At 37.5% G+C, this 21,917-nt stretch overlaps 1 protein-coding gene across 4 annotated transcripts in view; it reads right to left on the reverse strand.

Moving 5' to 3' along the window:
- Positions 1–21,206, reverse strand: part of CDH20 (cadherin 20) — a 456,770-nt gene extending 435,564 nt beyond the window's left edge. For all 4 annotated transcript variants that reach the window (XM_075826736.1, XM_075826738.1, XM_075826737.1 and 1 more), the window contains exon 1: positions 20,834–21,206. The gene's annotated coding sequence lies outside the window, so the exon portion shown is untranslated. The remainder of the gene's footprint in view (positions 1–20,833) is intronic.
- Between the last annotated feature and the right edge of the window lie 711 nt (positions 21,207–21,917).

The following is a 21,917-nucleotide window of genomic DNA, read 5'->3' on the forward strand; positions in this document are numbered from 1 at the left end:
GGTTTTCCACAGCAATTAGTGGGGAAGCGCATGGTAAAGGGGGACTCCTGTGCTTATGCATCTGAGGAATTGCTGGCGGTCAAGTTCAGGGATCGCAAAGATGTGTATGTGCTAAGCACGATTCATACCGCAGGAACAGTGGCAGTGAGGGAAAGAGGGGCAACATCGGACAAGCACAAACCAGTGAGCGTGTCCGAATATAACAAGTACATGGGGGGGGTGGATTTAAGCGACCAGGTTTTACAGCCCTATTTAGTAAAACGCAAAACTAAAACCTGGTACAAAAAGGTGGCCATTTATTTGTTACAGGTGGCCATCCACAACTCATTTGTGCTCTATAAAAAAAACAGAGGCAGAGACACATACCTGGATTTCCAGGAGAAAATTATTGAAGGCCTCATTTTTGATGTTCAGGACACCCGAGAATGCCCCCAGTCTGAGGATGTCACGCGACTGACTGAAAGACACTTCGTCAGTCGGATTCCCCCAACAGCAACCAGAAGCAACCCCCAGAAAAAGTGCCGCGTCTGCAGAAAAGACGGGCACCGCAAAGATTCCCGATATTTCTGTCCCTCATGTCCCTCGCAACCAGGCCTGTGCATTGAGCCATGTTTTAAAAAATACCACACTGTTCTGAATTATTAGATTTTAGTTAATTTGTTGAAAATATATTTGCCCTACATTACGTTTTTATTTTTCCCCTGATTTTACTCCAAGGGTGAGGGAGGGAATGGGTGGGGGGTGGATGTCATGTTTGATGTTTTCTAAAGTTCATCTGCTGGAGAGCTCCATTTGCATTAACCTGAAATTTCTTATTTTAGAAAACCCCAAAAAATAAATTCCCATTATACCCCTAGATGAATATTTTGGGATTTCTGCTTCGAGAGCAGATATTTTGGAAGTGTTATAGAAACTCTGTTGAGTTTTGTAAAACCAGCTTTGAAAAAAAGCGATTTGTGAAATAATCTTCTTCTATCGTCCGCCCTCCTACATCTCTATGTGATAAATAAGGCCCACATATTTGGTATCCCCATGCACGGGAGAAGTGGCAGAATGTGAACGGAGATTAATTTTGACCGTGGTCTATACCGTGTGTGAAAAATGCTGGTATAAACTGACGCATTTGCTAAAAAATTGCTAATTTTATTTTGATCCATCTTATTCAAGAAACTTTCAGAAGAAAACGGGACTGTCTAAAAATATGATAAACCCCTTGAAGGAAACCTTGTGGGGTCTACTTGTGTGAATGAAGTCATTTATGGGGTGTTTCTAATGTTTCAGCAGCATTAGGCCCCCCAGAAAACAGTATGCTGCTATAAAATCAAGTGCAGAATTCCTGGACCGAAAAGGCCAAAAAGCCTCCTTTTATGCCAAGCCCTGGCACATGCCCGTGAATAAAGCACACATATTTGGTATCCCCATGCACGGGAGAAGTGGAAGAATGTGAAATGCGATGAATTTTGTCCGTGGTCCATTTTGTGTGTGAAAAAGCTAGCATAAACTGGCGCAATTGTTAAAAAAAAAAGGTAATTTTATTTTGTTCCATCTTATTCAAGAAACTTTCAGAAGAAAACTGGACTGTCTAAAAATATGATGGAAACCTTGTGGGGTCTACTTGTGTGAATTAAGTCATTTATGGGGTGATTCTAATGTTTCAGCAGCATTACACCCCCCAGAAAACAGTATGCTGCTATAAAATCAAATGCAAAATTCCTGGACCAAAAAGCCTCCTTTTATGCCAAGCCCTGGCACATGCCCGCACAGCGAATAAGGCACACATATTTGGTATCCCCATGCACGGGAGAAGTGGAAGAACGTGAAAGGAGATGAATTTTGGCCGTGGTCTATACCGTGTGTGAAAAATACTAGCCTAAACTGACGCATTTGCTAAAAAAGTGCTGATTTTATTTTGTTCCATCTTATTCAAGAAACTTTCAGAAGAAAACTGGACTTGCTAAAAATATGATAAACCCCTTGAAGGAAACCTTGTGGGGTCTACTTGTGTGAATGAAGTCATTTATGGGGTGATTCTAATGTTTCAGCAGCATTAGGCCCCCCAGAAAACAGTATGCGGCTCTAAAATCAAATGCAAAATTCCTGGACCGAAAAGGCCAAAAAGCCTCCTTTTATGCCAAGCCCTGGCACATGCCCGCACAGTGAATAAGGCACACATATTTGGTATCCCCATGCACGGGAGAAGTGGAAGAACGTGAAAGGAGATGAATTTTGTCCGTGGTCTATACCGTGTGTGAAAAATACTAGCCTAAACTGACGCATTTGCTAAAAAAGTGCTGATTTTATTTTGTTCCATCTTATTCAAGAAACTTTCAGAAGATAACTGGACTTGCTAAAAATATGATAAACCCCTTGAAGGAAACCTTGTGGGGTCTACTTGTGTGAATGAAGTCATTTATGGGGTGTTTCTAATGTTTCAGCAGCATTAGGCCCCCCAGAAAACAGTATGCGGCTCTAAAATCAAATGCAAAATTCCTGGACCGAAAATGCCAAAAAGCCTCCTTTTATGCCAAGCCCTGGCACATGCCCGCACAGCGAATAAGGCACACATATTTGGTATCCCCATGCACGGGAGAAGTGGAAGAACGTGAAAGGAGATGAATTTTGGCCGTGGTCTATACCGTGTGTGAAAAATACTAGCCTAAACTGACGCATTTGCTAAAAAAGTGCTGATTTTATTTTGTTCCATCTTATTCAAGAAACTTTCAGAAGAAAACTGGACTTGCTAAAAATATGATAAACCCCTTGAAGGAAACCTTGTGGGGTCTACTTGTGCGAATGAAGTCATTTATGGGGTGATTCTAATGTTTCAGCAGCATTACACCCCCCAGAAAACAGTATGCGGCTATAAAATCAAATGCAAAATTCCTGGACCGAAAAGGCCAAAAAGCCTCCTTTTATGCCAAGCCCTGGCACATGCCCGCACAGTGAATAAGGCTCACATATTTGGTATCCCCATGCACGGGAGAAGTGGAAGAATGTGAAAGGAGATGAATTTTGTCCGTGGTCTATACCGTGTGTGAAAAATACTAGCCTAAACTGACGCATTTGCTAAAAAAGTGCTGATTTTATTTTGTTCCATCTTATTCAAGAAACTTTCAGAAGATAACTGGACTTGCTAAAAATATGATAAACCCCTTGAAGGAAACCTTGTGGGGTCTACTTGTGTGAATGAAGTCATTTATGGGGTGTTTCTAATGTTTCAGCAGCATTAGGCCCCCCAGAAAACAGTATGCGGCTCTAAAATCAAATGCAAAATTCCTGGACCGAAAATGCCAAAAAGCCTCCTTTTATGCCAAGCCCTGGCACATGCCCGCACAGCGAATAAGGCACACATATTTGGTATCCCCATGCACGGGAGAAGTGGAAGAACGTGAAAGGAGATGAATTTTGGCCGTGGTCTATACCGTGTGTGAAAAATACTAGCCTAAACTGACGCATTTGCTAAAAAAGTGCTGATTTTATTTTGTTCCATCTTATTCAAGAAACTTTCAGAAGAAAACTGGACTTGCTAAAAATATGATAAACCCCTTGAAGGAAACCTTGTGGGGTCTACTTGTGCGAATGAAGTCATTTATGGGGTGATTCTAATGTTTCAGCAGCATTACACCCCCCAGAAAACAGTATGCGGCTATAAAATCAAATGCAAAATTCCTGGACCGAAAAGGCCAAAAAGCCTCCTTTTATGCCAAGCCCTGGCACATGCCCGCACAGTGAATAAGGCTCACATATTTGGTATCCCCATGCACGGGAGAAGTGGAAGAATGTGAAAGGAGATTAATTTTGGCCGTGGTTCATACCGTGTGTGAAAAATGCTAGCATAAACCGACGCAATTGTTAAATTCTTGCATTTTTTTCCAATTTTGCCCACTTTAGTGAAAAAAAAAAAAATGATATATACTGACAAATGCCACTAAAACAAAGCCCTATCTGTCCTTTAAAAAGAGTGTAAAATTCAAAGATGAACTTTATTCACCTGCTGAGTTATAGTCATGTAAAGAAGCGCATAGCAAAATTGTGAAATTTGCTCTGGTCATTTAGCTGTAAAACAGAGAGTATTTTTGCTATTGCATATTGTTTGAAAATGAGGCGCAGGGGTGGAACTAGAATTCATAGGGCCCCATAGCAAGCTGAGATGGGCCACTACCACCTAATGACAGTAAACTAAAACAGCAGCATAAGTAGCAATAATTATGTATGGATAATAGCACCAAATATCAGCGAGCCCAAACAGTAGTGCTAGATAGCAGAGAGCCACCAACCTTTTTTACGCCCCAGAAAATGGGACAATGTTCTAGCACCTGACTGGACCTCCTCAACCTCTTAACAGCTGCTATGGCTGTTACGGCTATAGTTACGCCCATGAACAGGCGGTACCTTCATGGAGCATATTACAATCTATTATTTTAGTTAAAACATAGTAGAGGCATCTTTTAATGTAGAAAGGGGGAAATTAAGTATATCAAAGTTTGCTATTTTTTATATTAGTTATATTAGTCTATAAACTATATAGTTATATATATACTATAGTTATATAGTTATATATATACTATATAGTTTCTACTCCGGTACATGTTCAGATACTCAGTAGTCCTCCATAATAATCTCCATGACTTTGATGTGAAATCATTGTGCTGCAGTAGTCATATTAAACTGACAAATATCTTACGCACTACCTATAGCATGCCAGGTTAAAGCTCTTAAAGAGGATGTGTCTGCAAATATGCCCACAGGCACAGAACACATCCAACATTTTCTAGACCAAAAAGGCATTGACTTTTTATTTCGGAAATATGAAATGGCTCACATTGGCATTTATTTTGCAATATTTTAGTTATTTTATGTCAAAGAAATAGGCTGGATGTATCAGGTTCCAACAGGTCCATTTCTCCAAGAATTTAACAGTGGTTTTCTGGGTAGTAAAACAAAAGCATAGGCCAAAACAGTAAAATAATAAAGCTTTTAATATACTATTTTTTTGTTGCACTGCTCTAATTAATTGGTCTACTCAGTCTCCAGCGGCTCTCTATGTATACATCGAAGTGACAATATGTCCTGTGACTGCAGTGGCCAATCCCCATCTCTTACAATAATATCACTATGGATGACATGTCGGAGAACATATTAAAAACTTAACCCGTTTTTTTTGCCTTCCTTGACAAATCGCTATGATATTTCTATAGCTTTGATATATCTATATATCAGACATGGTGCCAAGACAAACCTTGTATCTAAGGAAAGCAAAATGGGCCAATAGTAAATATAACAAAAGGTCAACAATCTTAGTATTGTCTGTGACATTGCCCTAAGTCAGAGACCATTAACTAAGTAAAAGTGAAGAAATGTGAATATTATATCTGTATATCTGAACAATGCATATTTATAGACCCGGTTGAAAAAGAACCCAGAAATTAGAATATCTTTATGATTAAATACATACTTAAATTAACTTGCAGCATGCAGTACAGGGAAAAATGAAAGATATACCTGAGTAAGGAATAATACATAAAAAGCACAAAGGCTATGGAGAGTGAGAAATGGTTGTGGATGCCATATAGTGGAATGAAGGAAGTTAAAGAGTGAAAGGAAAGGGCAAAGCTCATGAGAAGTGGCAATTACAGAAAAACAGTATTAGCACGGAAAGAATGAAATAGCTTCATAGGAATGACAAGAGTAGAAAGTAGATATCTTCTTTGACAGATAACCCCTGGTGTATAGATCCATCCAATCCACATAACTGATTTTATGTCTGCAACGTGCAAAATTTCTGGATATAGCTGATTAAAAAAAAAAACATTCCTCTTTCAATGCACCTTAAGTTACTTTCGAATACTAAGTTACAGCATTAAGCAAACAACCTTGAATTGCAAGGCATTGTCCAAGTATATAACTAAATATTATGTAATAGTTTTATTATCACGTTAACATACATATGTGTCCACTCTTACCTTTGCTTAAATTTGGTTAAGGACTCCAATTTTTCATGTCATGAAATTGAATACAATATTGCAATATGCTAGCAAAAAAAAACCTGCATATCACAACCACTGGGGGGCCACATATAGACACATATAGCATAGACATCTCCTGAAAGAGTATTGCAAAATGATGTTTTATTTGAAAGTTGGTCATGTTGCGCCACACAACTCAGGATATTTTGAGATGAGTCAAAATGTATGAAAGGACAGATCTGTAGTACAAATTATGATAGCAAATTACTATTGTTATATAATAAGCAATATAGACGTAGGGGCATCCCTATCATGGATGTCCTAAATTGGATGCCAAATAGAGGAAATATACAAGCATGCTCACAACTAAAAGATATATCCACAAGGATGGCATTTGTACCTTATTCCCCACACTCTTTTTCAGAAATGTGATATTTGAAGAGACTCATGTCATCAGAAGGGGGTAGGGAACCATGATGAATTAATATTAAAACAACTTACTCTGGCTTACTCTCATTTAAGACTATTTTATTTTTGACAGTGTTCTATCACCAACTCAGGGTACAGTAAATGAGAGTTTATCATTTTTTTAATGAACTTGTAGGAAGACACTGTAGTCTACTCAGAGATCATCTAAAAATTATCCTCTTACTTAAGTCTGTGGACATCCTTTGGATTTAGTGTATCCCAACCCCTTCTGATAACATGGGCCTCTCCAATTGGTGCATCTCTCAACTCTTTCTGTGGTGGGATTGCTTGGTCTACATATGCCAACATATCCTGATTGGCAAGCTTAGGGATTGGTCTTGCCTAATGAGCAAACATGTTGGTTAGCAAACCTGACGCTCCATGCCATTATTAACATATCCCCTGGTGAGCTTGCCTTACTTGTCTCACAAATTGCATAGTATTTAGGACATATTAGGGTGGTTTAACAGGGATTTTTTAACTAGTTAGTGACCGCCGATAGGTGTTTTTACAACGGTCACTAACAGGCTTTATTCGAATGCATTAGCCTTTTACGGCGCTGCATTAGAATAAAGCAGCACCGCAGGGAGGAGTAAAAGCTCACTGCTCTCAGCTACGGGAATTAACTGGTAATTCTTTGTTTTAGACACTGCCCCTTTATATATACCGCCACAGCCATTTTTCAGATTTTCAACTTAATTTTTTGTTACCCACAATTCAAAAGCCATAACTTTTAATTTTTTTTGTCGATATAGTCCTATGAGGGCTTGATTTTTGTGGGACGAGTTGTAATTTTTTTATGGCATCATTTATTGTACTATATAATTTACTAGGAAATGGGAAAAAAAAATATTTGTGGGGTAGAAAAGGAAAAAAACAACGAATCTTCCATTGTTTTCGCACTTAGTTTTTACTGAATTCACTGTGCAATTAAAACCACATGTTAACTTTATTCTGCGGGTCAATACGATTACAGTGCTACCAAGTTTATTAGTTTTTTTCTACATTTTACTACTTTTACAAGGAAAAAAGTATCTGTGAAAAATAAAATGTATATTGTGTCACCAAATTCTGAGAGTCATATTTTTTTTACTTTTCTGTCTATTAAGCGGCATGAGGGAATATGTTTTGCAGAATAAGCTGTTGTTTTTAATGGTGCCATTTTGGTGTATATGCGAAGTTTTGATCACTTTTTATTAAATTTTTTGTGGGAGATGAGGTTACCATAAAACAGCGATTCTGGCAGTTTAATTTGTTTTGGTTTTTTTACGGTGTACACTGTGTGGGTTAAATAATAATATATTGTAATTGTTTAGACTTTTACGGACGCGGAGATACCAGTTATGTTTTTTTTGTTTTTTTAATGAAAATGCTTTTGTACATATATTTTTTTTATTTAACTGAAATTAGCTTTTTTTTATTAGTCCTCCTAGGGAACTTGAACCAGTGATCGTTGGATCACTTGCACTATGTACTGTAATAGTAATGTATTGCAGTACATTGTCTTTCTGATGAGCTTCTATTAAGCCCTGCCAGAGGCAAAGCTTAATAGGAGCACAAAGATGGCAGACCTGAGGGCCTTCATTAGCCCCCCAGGCTGCCATAGCAACCATCGGCACCCCGCGATTGCATTACGGGGGGCGACTGAGCTGTTAGAGGGGGTCACCCCCTCTTTCTAACAAATGAAATGCTGCGGTCGCTATTGACCGCGGCATTTAATTGGTTAAACGAGAGGGATCGTGCTCCAGCGTGATTCCGCTCGTTACTGTGAAGTGTCGGCTGTAACATACAGCCCATACCTGCATTGTATGGAGCGGGCTTGGGCCCGCTCCATGCTTCCCCTACCCGGCTATGACGTAGGTATACATCATACGTTGTGAAGGGGTTAAGTGATTGGTTGTTTTGTGCATATAGTGGTTTCTACTCTGACGTGCAGGAGCCTATTATGGTGTACCTCGTCACTTGGCAATTAGAATTAAAGGAGCTAAAGAGACGTTGTACAACCAGTCACTGTAAAAAAAATAGCTTGTCATGACAGCCCTATAGGTGTCCTTTCATCTTGTGAACAAACTCAAGTTGGATACATTTTCCTCCATTTCTTGAAAATATTGCCGTCAGTTTATCTTTTCCTCTCTGACTGATTTTATATTAGAACAGAATGATGTCCATTGGCATCATAATGGCACAGATGCGGGACAACTGCTTGTTTAGCAAGACATAGTCATATGTACGGGCAAATACGTATGTAGTGGGATGCATCCGTTATGAATACAAAGCTTCACGTCTCTATTGTATGCTGACCAAATTTAATAATGTGGCATATTTCTAACAAAATAACATTTTAACAATTGTTTCCTGTATTTCATGTGGAAACACATAAAAAAAATTTAAGAAAACATTATATACACATATTGTCTGAAATAATACCCATTATTTTCTCTTTTAAAATAATTTTTGGTCTACATGCTCACTACACCACTAGATGTGTAACTTTAGGGCTTTGGTTTTTAAAATGGGATAATTTTATGGTGGTTTCCATTGTTCAGGCAGCTCAATTCCTCTAAATGCGTGGCATGGGGCCTGGAAATGATTCAATTGTGCCCTGACAACCAAAGGGTGTTCCCTCGATTTTTTTGCCCAGCTGTGTGTAAAGTAAGCAGATTAGGGTCACTTTGGGGTATTTATGAATACAGAAAAATACACAAAATAAAACTTGGGGAACATTTGCTTTGCTATGTACAAAAAAACTGTCATGAAAGTGATATATTTGAGAAAAAAGAATGCTAATTTACATTTTGCACTCTTGTTTTGCATTAATGATGGGGTCTAAATACATCCCTAATTCAATGCCTTTCAAAACTGGATCACTTCTGGTGGGCTTATATCCATCTGACAGCTCAATGCCTCTACAAGTGTAGAATGTGGCCTTGAATTCATTCATTTGTGCCCTGAAAGCCGAAGGGTTCTCCCTCACTTTTTGGCCGAGCCTTACATCTAATAAGCAGATTGAGGCCACAATGGGGATATTTATGAACACAGGGGCAACAGGGTGATACATTTTAGGGTGTGCTTCATCATTTTCATGTGCGCTTTGCAAAAAGCTTGTCTTTAAAATAACACATTTGTGTAAAATATTCCTTACATGAATATTGATGGCGCACACCGAATGATTGGCAGAGATAGCGAGTAAGAAATAATCTAACTTTAACAGTCTCAAAGCATAGTGTTTTATTTATATATATATATATATATATATATATATATACATACATACACACACACACACATATATATATATATATATATATATATATATATATATATATATGTAGCCAAGTTTATCTTGACTCTGATTACTTGCTGCAGCGTGATATAACACAGCAAGAGACATTGAAGAGTCATTAACAAAGTCAACTTAAAGTTTCCTTTCACTGTGTATTTATGACAGTTAAGTCCAGAATTATTTGGACAGTGACACAATTTTCATGATTTGGGCTCTGCATTCCGCCACATTTGATTTTAAATGAAATAACTGAGATGCAATTGAAGTGTAGACTTTCAGGTTTAATTCAAGGGGTTGAACAAGAAAATCCTGTGAAACATTTAGGAATTGCAACCATTTTTCTACACATTCTCCTCATTTTAGGGGATCAAAAGTAATTGGACAAATTAACATTACCCTAAATAAAATGTTTTGTTTTTTTTAATACTTTGTAGAGAATCCTTTGCAGGCAATGACTGCCTGAAGTCTGAAACCCATGGACATCACCAAACACTGGGTTTCCTCCTTTGTGATGCTTTGCCAGGCATTTACTGCAGCTGTCTTCAGTTGTTGCTTGTTTGTGGGTCTTTCTGACTTAAGTTTTGTTTTAAGCAAGTGAAGTGCATGCTCGATCGGGGTGAGATCTGGTGATTGACTTGGCCATTGCAGAATATTCCACTTCTTTGCCTTAAAAAACTCCTGGGTTACTTCCGCAGTATGTTTTGGGTCATTGTCCATCTGTACTGTGAAGCGACGTCCAATCAACCTTGCTGCATTTGGTTGAAACTGAGCAGAAAGTATATCCTTGAACACTTCAGCATTCATCCGGCTGCTTCTGTCTTCAGTCACATCATCAATAAACATTAGTGACCCAGTGCCTTTGGCAACCATGCATGCCCATGCCATCACACTGCCTCCACCATGTTTTACAGAGGATGTGGTGTGCTTTGGATCATGTGCCTTTCCAAGCCTTCTCCATACTTTCTTCCTCCCATCATCCTGGTACAGGTTGATCTTTGTTTCATCTGTCCAACAAATGCTGTTCCGGAACTGGGCTGGCTTCTTTAGATGTTGTTTGGCAAAGTCTAATCTGGCCTTTCTATTTTTGAGGCTGATTAATGTTTTGCACCCTGTGGTGAACCCTCTGTATTTGCTCTCATAAAGGCTTCTCTTCATGGTAGACTTAGATACTGATACACCAAATTCCAGGAGAGTGTTCTTCACTTGTGTAGATGTTATGAGGGGATTTTTATTCACCATGGAAAGGATTCTGTGGTCATCCACCACTGTTGTCTTCCGTGGACGTCCAGGCGTTTTGGAGTTCCTGAGATCACCAGTGTGCTCTTTTTTTTTTCAAGAATGTACTAAACTGTTGATTTGGCCACTCCTAACATTTGTCCTCTTTCTCTGTTGGATTTCTTCATTTTTTTTGTAGCCTAATGATGGTCTGTTCCACTTGCATTGAGAGATCCTTTGACCTAATTTTGTGGGTTCACAGCAACAGCTTCCAAATGCAAATGACACACCTAGAGTCAACTCCAGACCTTTTACCTGCTTAATTGATGATGGATTAATGAGGGAATAGCCCATGCAGCCCATTTAATAGCTTTTAAGATAATTGTCCAATTACCTTTGGTCCCTTGAAAAAGAGGCAGCTACATATTAAAGAGCTGTAATTCCTAAACCCTTGCTCAAATTAGGATCTGAATACCCTCAAATTAAAGCTGAGAGTCTGCACTTTAAGCCCATATTGATTATATATCAAGCAAGAGAGAAAAGAGAGAGACCCAGCAGGCTGGTGGGCATAAGACTTTTACAAAGAAGAACTAATTTGCAATGAAGCAAAAAAGAGGGAAGTGCCCTTGTTCCCAGCCGGCTATAGAGATATGGATATATTAAAATGTAACTTTTATTAGGTATGAGTTAAACAAAAGACAAGCAGGTAATTAAACCATAACAAACAATGTTTAAAATTTAGCCAATGCTGACTGACAGTTGTTAGTTTTGCATCACTCGGATGCAATCAATGAAATAGAGCAATTCCTGTATCCGTGTGTTCCAACAGCATCTGCAGTGTACTGTGGCACACGGATCAGTAACATCAGTAGTTTACTGTCAGTTAGGCATTAGAATTAAAATTAGAACGAAGCCCCCCCCGACATGTTTCGCTACGTCCGTAGCGTCCTCAGGGGTACATATGGGGCATCTGTACCCCTGAGGACGCTACGGACGTAGCGAAACATGTCGGGGGGGGGGGGGCTTCGTTCTAATTTTAATTCTAATGCCTAACTGACAGTAAACTACCGATATCAGTTGTAGAAATGTCTGGAGAAAATCTTCCACATGTGGACATACAAACAAAGAGGAACTTTTGAAAGTATCTTGAATGCAAATGAAAAGAAAATTTGCATTTCAAAACCAAAGCAAGTAAAGTCTGTAAGTAAAGAAAATGAATAATCATTAAAACGTTGACATTACCACCCATTGGTCAATCTATGTACATTTCAATGTGTCATTTACATTAGCAAAGCTGCAGTCATTGGTGTTATCTGCCACATGTGTGCATACTTGGTTAAAAAGGAATGCATAGCACTTGATTAGGTATACTGAAGACATTAGAAGACCAGCAGCTGTTAGTTTTTACACAACGGTATGGTGACGTGCGTCTGTAAAGCGCATGGCAAAACTGTTCACGATTTACCGAGATTTGCCACGGTTTTTCTATGAAGTTTTCGGCTGCTTAGCTTTTACAGGTGATGTACATTGAAACCATGTGTTTCACCTATTCAATCCGAGCAGCAATTTGTGGTAAAACCATGTGTATGGTTCTGCTGCGTGGTTCTTGGACACACACTATCGCTGCACGACCATTGCATGTACGGGCTGCCTAATAGGAGTAGTGTGCAAGCATAAATGACTGCTTGTCCTACTGCTTCTACAATGGCCATTTTTCTAACTAAAATGAACTTATATAGTAAAATGCATGAAGTTTCGATTATAATTCATTAACCATTTTTCTTACAAAACATGTATGTAATCTTAGTGAAGATCAGACATTTCAAGCCCACTTAAAGTGTAACCGTGGTGGGGATTTTTCCCAATAAATCAATAGTACAAGTGGTTATAAGAAACTTTGTGATACATCTTATTACAGAAAAATGCAATTTTCTCCACTTATCAGACTCTTCTCTTCCTTAACCCTGCCTCCAGCATGAAATATTCACTCTCAATTCACTTCTAAAATTGTCTTCAGTGAGACAGAGATAAAGACAGATTATCAGCTTCACTGAGGGATTAGGTTACAGCTGCCCACAGAAGTCTATGTGGCAGGGAGTAGGAAGGAGCTGCTCCAGAAAGAGACACAGACACTGTTGCAGATTCTAGTAAGTGTTTTAATGTCTCACCTCTAAGATAGATTAACAGCTACACTGCTCAATACTGCTGTATAAGGTCCACCATGCTGGTTTGTGTACGTGCGTGTGTGTGCGTGTGTGTGTGTGTGTGTGTGTGTGAGAAAGAGAGAGATAGGTAAAACATGTACTCCTATTTCTCTGTGTGCTGAGATTTAGAGATAGAGCCTGCAGAGGCGAAAACTGGTGGTAAATGCAGGATACAAGTCATATAATGGTCAGGTATAGTGTTATTCCTCATATGCAAACACATGACAGCTTATTCTGAAAAGTTACGCTTTTCGACGTTGAACTAACGTCTTCATCAGGCCACATGAAGACGTTAGTTCAACGTCGAAATGCGTGGCCTTGCAATAAAAATACCCTTATTATATTCATCGTCATATTTGGATAGAATTCATGTATAGAAGTGCCAGTTGTGGGCCCCTTTTTTTCCTTGAAATCCCATATCCTGTTACCGGATTGGACCGTGGCAGCAGCAAACTATCTGGTCATTTATTTTCCGCTGACATCAGGGTTGTGCCTGAATTAGCACAACTATTATAGGTGAGAATATTACTTGTCTCATCTGTCTAGATTTCCCTCACTGGGTTACCTGCACTATGTGGCGCCGTGCATCTCTACTTTTTTTTCTCTTTTTAGATTTATTCCGAATAGTCACCTGAAATGTCAGTTACATTTTATTTATTCTATTTGGTAAATTGTTTCAACTTACATGTTTGTGTGTAAAAGCAGAAGAAACATTACCTAATGTGAAAAACTAACCTCAGTGATCCTATATCGTTTATAAACGTATACTCATGAATAAAATAGCAGAATGGAATATTACATTTATTGCCTTTTAACTAGATGTATACCCTGGGTATTGGAAGGTTGAAAGGACAAGTCATTTAAATCCTGTAATGTACAGTACAACTATCCCACTAGGCATACTTTGAATTACCACATTATTAAGATCAAATGGAAATGAGTGAGTAATGAAATAGAAAGTATATAAATGCCCATATGGTTCAAACAAGAGGTATTGTAAGACTGGATTAAAAAAATAAAGCAAAATGATTACCCACTGAATGTGTACATGCAATTGTATGGTGCGGCAGATCATGAGTGACACGGAAACTGCATGAGCCAACATTATTGCAAAGCTTTTAACTTCCATTTGGTAATACAAATTTGCACAAGTTAATATAGATATTAGACATTATACTGAGAGAGTGCAATGAAAACAGCTCTTTGGTTTATTGTGTATTTATGCATATGCAATTATAAAGAAGATAAATTGAAACCGTTGCCTTCTACTTTTTAAAAGGTTTATGTTAAGTTAACTCAGATGAAACTTGTAGGGTTTGATTTTTTCTTTTCTTTTTACTGCTGTTCTGATCTTGACTAATGGCAGCACATTTTCTAACTGTGCGCTTCAGGTATGTAATAAAAATAGAGTAAAATGAGCAAATAATATGTTGCCGAAAAAGCCAAACTGTAAGATAAAAATGCTTATGACTGCTTATAAATCAGACTGGAGGACTTCGAACTACTGGCCAGTTTTTTTCAGAGTAGCGTAATATAGTTAGATCCCTAATTCAACATGCGTTTTTCATTTTGACATGTTGATAAGTAAGAGTAGACATACCATATGTGCAGCTTCATAGAGGCCCTATAGGCATGTGATGCCAACACCACAAAAAAAATGCAATTGTTCCTCATGTCTATTAGATTGCATGTAAGTTACTGTGTTAATTTATTTGTGATATACCACAGAAACTGGCTCACTGTTGAGCCCTTTGCTAGAGAACAAAGAAAAATGTGCTCTTTGACAAGTTGTACTATGTGTAGAAATTTTTCCTTCCCTTTTCCCTTCCCTTGGTTGAACTTGATGGACATGTGTCTTTTTTCAGCCGTACTAACTATGTAACTATGTAACTATGTAACAAATCAGCTGTTTGACTGTAAGGGACCAATATACTGGATAGGTTCTCTCTTTCATTGCATCCTTTATGCGTATTTTATACCATTATAATGAATATGGCATGACTCATAACAGGTTTATTATAAGGTTTATTTTCTCAGGTCTTTTTCATTTAGTTTTTTTGTTTTACTGGTATGACTAGCAATGTATTTCTTGCTTCATGCATATAGATCCATGAATTGGTATGTGTGTATGTATACAATTAAGTTTATATATTGTTGTACATATTAATTGTGTTATTTTTGCAATTTTTTTACATATATATTTTCATTCAAGCAAAGGTCATTGTGTACTGTATATATTAAAAATTTAATATTTTTTCATTCAAATTTTTATGGAGTGATGTGTGTCTCTTATAGATACTTTTGATTTCTTTTTTTGGTGTATTACTCTATTTGGTTCATGAGCCTACACCCATGCTGGAACATTTTTTAATTTGTGTCCACATTTTCTGTTACAAAGCTACATAGGTTTAAAAATAGACACAGGTCCAACAAGTTCAACCTCTGAATCAATTACACGTCTTTGTTTGTTGTTAGATTAGTTATATTCCTTAATGCCATTCATCTTTAAATAAATATTTAGCCATTTTTTAAATGCTGACATAGTATCTGCGATCACTATATCTTGGGGTAGGGGATTCCATCGTTTGACTACTCTAACTGTAAAGAATACTTTTCTATATTAACCCATTAAGGACACGGCCAATTTTGGCCTTGAGGACAGAACAATTTTTTTAGATTTCCCTCTTTGCATCCCGACGCTCATAACTCTTTTAGTTTTTGTACTACGTAGTTGTATGAAACTTTGTTTTTTGCGGGACAAGTTGTACTTTATGTAGGTACCATTTTTTGGTACAAATATATTATCATTTAATTTCTATAAATTTTTATTTTGGCGAAAATGCAGAAAAAAAGCAATTCCGCAGCAGTTTTAATATATTTTTTTTTACACCATACACCGATCATCATAAATAAAATTATACATTTGTTGTACAGGTTGTTACGGTCGTGGTGATATCAAACACGTCTATATTATTTCATGTTTTGGAACTTATATTTTAAAAAGTTTATTTATTATAAAAAAAATGTGTGTTTCTGTGTATTTTTTTGACTCTTTATTTATTTATCATAAATTTTTTTACATTCATTTAACTTTTTTTTTTAATCCCATAAAGGGATGTATCATTTTGATTTTTATTTTGTAACTGTAATGTACTGGCATAGATCTATATGCCAGTACATTAGCCTGTGTTAGGGTATACCTCAGTATGCCCTAACAACAGGAAATAAGTTCAGACAGCCCTGGGGTCCTTCAATGGACCCTTGGCTGTCTGGCCATACGAGTTGTGGGCTTTGATCGCGTCACAAAGTGCAGTTCCACGTCCTTGAACGCCGCGATCAGCTTTCATTGCGGCGTTCAAAGGGTTAACGGCGGAGAGAAGATGTTTCTCTCCTCTCCGCTGTCAGAGCGGGGCCATGGCTGTGTATTACAGTCGTTGCCCCGTTCTCGATCGCGCGCACAGACGGCTGTCACACAGGACAAGAATGCTCGTCCTAATGCGTGAAGTACTCGCCGTTCAGGACGAGCATTCTCGTCCTGTGTCGGCAACCAGTTAATGTCTGAAAGGCCTTACTTCCACACGCAAGGAATGTCCCCTGGTCCTTTGTAAAGTCCTTGGAAAGAACAAATAATGTGCTAGTTCTTTGTATTTACACATATACATGTTATTCAGATCACCTCTACCGTAACTTTTTCCCAAGTTGAAAAAGCACAATTTTCTAGCCTTTCAATTAAAGAGAAACCTCTCATCTTATTTAATAAACTACCCGTCCATATTTGAACCCTGTCTAACTCTCCTATATCCTTTCTACAATGTGGAGCCCCAAACTAAATTCCATTTTCAAGATATGGGCTTACAATTGATTTATAAGGGGGAATATTACATTTGAATAACAGGTTTTTATTTCTCTATTTATATACTCTAAAATCGTATTTGCTCTTTCAGCTGCTGCTTGACTTTGAGTGCTGCTGCTTAGCTTACTTGTAACCAGAATACCAAGGTTCTTCACTTGTATTGTTATTCCCAGTTTTATTCCATTTAATGTATAGGCATTAATACTATTATTGCTTCCTAGGTGCATTACTTTACGTTTATCAACATTAAAATTTATCTGCCGTGTTTTTGCCCATGCTGCCAGCTTATGTAAGCCTTTCTGGAATATTTTATAGTCAAGCTGAGTTTTAAGTATCCTACATAGTTCTATTTCGTCCGCAAAAACTGACACCTTACTATCAATCCCATCCACAAGATCATTAATCCTTGTGGTACCTCACTGCTGACTTCAGCTAATTTTGAGTAATTACCATTGATAACGACCCTTTATTTTCTGTCCCTTAACCAATTCTCTACCCACGTGCATACATTTTCCCTCAGTCCCTGCCTCTGTAGCTTCAGTACAAGGCTGTTGTGTGGTATAGTATCAAATGCTTTTGCAAAATCGACATACATCACATCAGTTGCATGACCAATATCCAGATTTCCCCTTACCTCCTCGTGGAAAACAAGCATATTGGTTAGACATGACCTGTTTTTGTGAATCCATGCTGGTTATCACTTAAGAGATTATTTACCGCTATTAAATTGAATACTTGAATTGTTTGGCATCTATTTTGTAGCTTATTGGAAACACAGCACAATGTTTCACTGGTAGCCAATTTTATCTATACTGCCAATTGTTACAAATTATTATTATTATATTTATTTATTCTTATTATTATTTTCATTTATTCTACTGATATTTCTATTAAGTACAGTTAATTCTATAAAGAGGTAAAGCCACTAGTATGATCTTTAGTCTATTCTTAGATTAGGCACAAGCGTACATGGTTTAATTCCTGCTGTCAATGGGATGTGTCTCCACACAGTCATAACACCCAGTTGGCAATTTATTCCTACATTTCCATGAGGAATAACAGGGAAATGGCACAATGGGAAGAGAAGAGCAAAAAAAAAAAGGCAGCAAAGGAGGAGGAGGTATGAGCGAATGGGTTGGAAGCTACATGAAAAGTGGTGGATTTCAAAGGCCAATGAGCTGCAGAGAAAGTCTATCCATGGAGCTTAAAATATTTATTGTTTGTAAGTTTTAACTAACTTTGGACTGCTTGGATTTGCTTGGTTCAAAAAAAACATGAGTTCACCTTCATAATGAGAAGATCACATCTACTGCCGGGATCTCTTACGATTAAGTATAGTGTACGAGACAGTAATTATGTCCAAACTGTCATGGTTTTTTTCAATATTGTAACACATAAATAGTCAAATGCTAGCAGGTTTACATATTTATTCTTTAAAGTCATAAGAGTAGCTAACTGGAAAGTGGTGAATGTATTATTACAAAAATGTATTATTTTTTAGGCTCCTCCACACTTCTCATACTGACCAAATGTGTGATGTGATGCATGCAGATTGAGGATTTCATAAGACATTGATGTCAGTTGAGGAGGTATGACATACAGAGCAATTGATTATCATGTTAATGCTACTTTGGAGTATTAGTACTAAACATATACACATTGATCTCAATATTCACATAAGAGACTCGTGTGTTTATCATATTAAATATTCATATATAAGCGCTTGAAAACTTCAGAAGTTCAAGACTGCATATTCAGAGATATCATAACTAGCCTTTGTTCACTCTGGTATCAAGGCTTCCTTTCATACAGGATTCATGACAGGTCAGAAAGATCTGTTAAGATCCATATGATCTATTATGATCCTTTATGTCTATTTGTTTGTACGGTCATGATCTATTATGATCTATTGGGATCGGTTTTGCTTTTTAGATTACAATATGACTTAGAAACCCCAATGGAAAAGAAATAATGCAAGTGTGAAAAAAGCCTCAGTAAAGTAGTAAATAAGGCAATGTGATCTCTTTGTAAAATGTGTCAATAGAGAAATAAATCCTAATGAGGACCCAATATGACAATGTTGTGTAAATATTGATATAATACAGTTATGAATTGCTTGTTGCAATATGTTTAGGCATTGCAGGAGGTTCACATAAATTCTAGAACCATAGAGTTTCAGTTGACAATTACTAGATCATAATATTGGATAAACACAGGTTACGTACATAGGGCAAGAAAACTATTCTTCAGATCACATACCAGTATCAATACATGCGTGATACTTGTTTGCATACAGTTACTTATCCGAATTATAAATTGACACAATTTCTTCCACTTATTTTTTCAAATTTTTTCATGGTTCCGTGACTATTGTTAAAGACTTACTATTGGTGTCACAGCAAATATTTAACAAGATGAGTCCAAACAATGCAATGCGGTTCAAGGATAGTGTCATTCCTGAATCCCTCAAGCTTTTCATATTACTAAGCAATAGCAACTATCCTCCTAATCCCCACATAAAATACTTCTACAGTATGTGAATAACAGATACACAGAAAATTACTTTCTACGGGGGGATATTATCATTTGAAGCCAAAGCTCAACCTATATCTTACTTACAATCTCCCTGAAGTTTACAGCAGTACAACAAGCCACAAGATGCACAGTAAAATTATACACAACTAAAGTCCATATAAAAGATGTATATTGGTAACGCAGGGAAAATGTGTGTGTGTGTGTGTGTGTTAATGTTGTGATTAAACATCACTTGGGATTACAATATGACACTGCCTTTATTTTTTAACGCTGAAATCACTACTGTCACATCGTACTTTTATAAAAATTTATAATGAACATATCTATAAAAGCAAAAAACTACTTGTAATTAAAAACACTTGAAATCAAGAAAAATTGTTATCTTCTCACTAGGAGCCGGTAAAATAGCAGCTCCATTAATTTCTGTATTACTTCACACACAAACCAGTTATGATGAGAGAATCTCCAATCAGAATGAACAATTAAGTGCATAATTCTTCCAGTCAGCTCGCATACAATGAAATCTTTATTCCGTGTTTACAGCAAGCTTTGGCAGAGCCTGCCTCGCTGGCCCCTTTGGCTTCCATGAGAATCAGCTGCCTGCATTTTTTAAGCATCCCTGTCTTTCACTGCCAATAATGTGCTTCAGTTCTCTCTGCGGAGCAAAATGTATTAATGGCTAAAAATCCTATTCTTGTCCCTTCTATCACTGTATGGCACAAGTCTGATAACTGCTTCCTAACAACTGAATTGCATTTTTCTTCCACTCGCACACAATTTTCCATCTAGTTCTCCTTACCCTGTGCCAGGCGTTGAACATAATCAGAGATCGACTGTATTTAATAGCAATCTCTTGGGTGCAAGGTGACCTGGATATTGCCTCCCTCGTTCTGCAGCCATATATTGCAGAGAAAAAGTTAACAAGTCCATGACTAAAAGATAATACAAGATGAATAGCTTAGGTCGAGTTGTCCTTCTGCATAATAGAGGAGACATGTTTTAAGTTCACTGGGAAGTTGGAGAAACTTGGTTGAAAAGTTTGAATGAATTGTATTTGGTAAAATAGGCTTTTGATGAATCAGCACTCATATAGGGCAATGTAATAAACCAGGGAGCTGTCCAGGGTTCTGAACTGTGCACCCAACAAGCACATTATCAGCTCACAGCACACTATAATACAGCTATATACACAGTACAGCCTGCAATGACCAATAATAATACTAGTGCCTGTCTCCTGATCATATATGATTTATATAAGGGTTTCTTAGGCAAAGATAGAGTAAGTGGGTAAGAACTAAAACTTCTTTACCTGCTTCTTGTCTCTTCTTCAGATGCAGTCTTCCTTTCATAAAGATGCCCAACGATCCAGGGATCTCCCTTCCTTCCACAGCTTGTATGCTCAGCCAGATATGTGCAGCCTTGCCTTGCTGCTCCTTTACAATCCTCTCTGTGAATGTGTGCGCTCTAAGTGTTCAGTGACGGGGCTGTGGAGCTTGCAGATCGATATTCTACGATAGTTTAGTGCTCACTCACATGCTCTTTCTCTCTAAGTGGATTCCGTCTGCTTGTGCCACAGCTTCTCATTCTCCTGCTCATGAATATTCTGACAGAGGTTAATGCTGTTGAAGTAAATTGAATTAGCCAATTGGTGCCAAGAGCTGCACTCCTTCCTTCTCAGGAGACGTCTGGAACTGCACCAGATGGAAGTAATTAGTGTCCAGTTGGCACCCTGTGGATCAGTCCCTGCAGTTTTGATTGGGCAACTCAAGGGGATCCCCAAGAGAGAGCTGTAGCTTAAACATTCAATTCACATCACCCAGGAAAGGCAGCTGCCTGTTACAGTAAAAAGGAAACTGTTCAAATCAGTCTCTTAGGGAAATAACAGCTCCTCTAGCTTGTTCCAGAATCACTTTGTCTATTGATTTTGGTCTGTAACATATGACATTTTCATGATTAAGACAATGACTACATGAAAACATGAGCAGCATAATAGCAAGCAATATATGCAAAGTATTGATTTCTCACAACCAGAATAAACAAGTCACTGAAAAAATACTTTCACCAAATCTTCTTACTTATATATGTTGTTTTGATGATACTTACAATAAATAAATAAATTATCATGAAAATAGTATTAACCACTGCACAGTCAGATATTTTTTTTTAATAACTCTTGAATGGAGCCTGTTAATACAATATTAACTCATTTAATGCTAGATATAAACTAAAAAGTGTTTCTTATAAGTTGTTTGATGACAATGTATAAGCAATAAAGAGCAGTCTGTGTATTCATATGAATATATTTACATTTAATTTGATATTTTTAGGAAATATTTTACGTAATCATTTAATTTTGTTGCAGAAAAATTGAGCTGCGGTGAATTACAAAACTA

This window comes from Rhinoderma darwinii, chromosome 5 (assembly GCF_050947455.1).
Source record: "Rhinoderma darwinii isolate aRhiDar2 chromosome 5, aRhiDar2.hap1, whole genome shotgun sequence".
Lineage (NCBI taxonomy): Eukaryota > Metazoa > Chordata > Amphibia > Anura > Rhinodermatidae > Rhinoderma > Rhinoderma darwinii.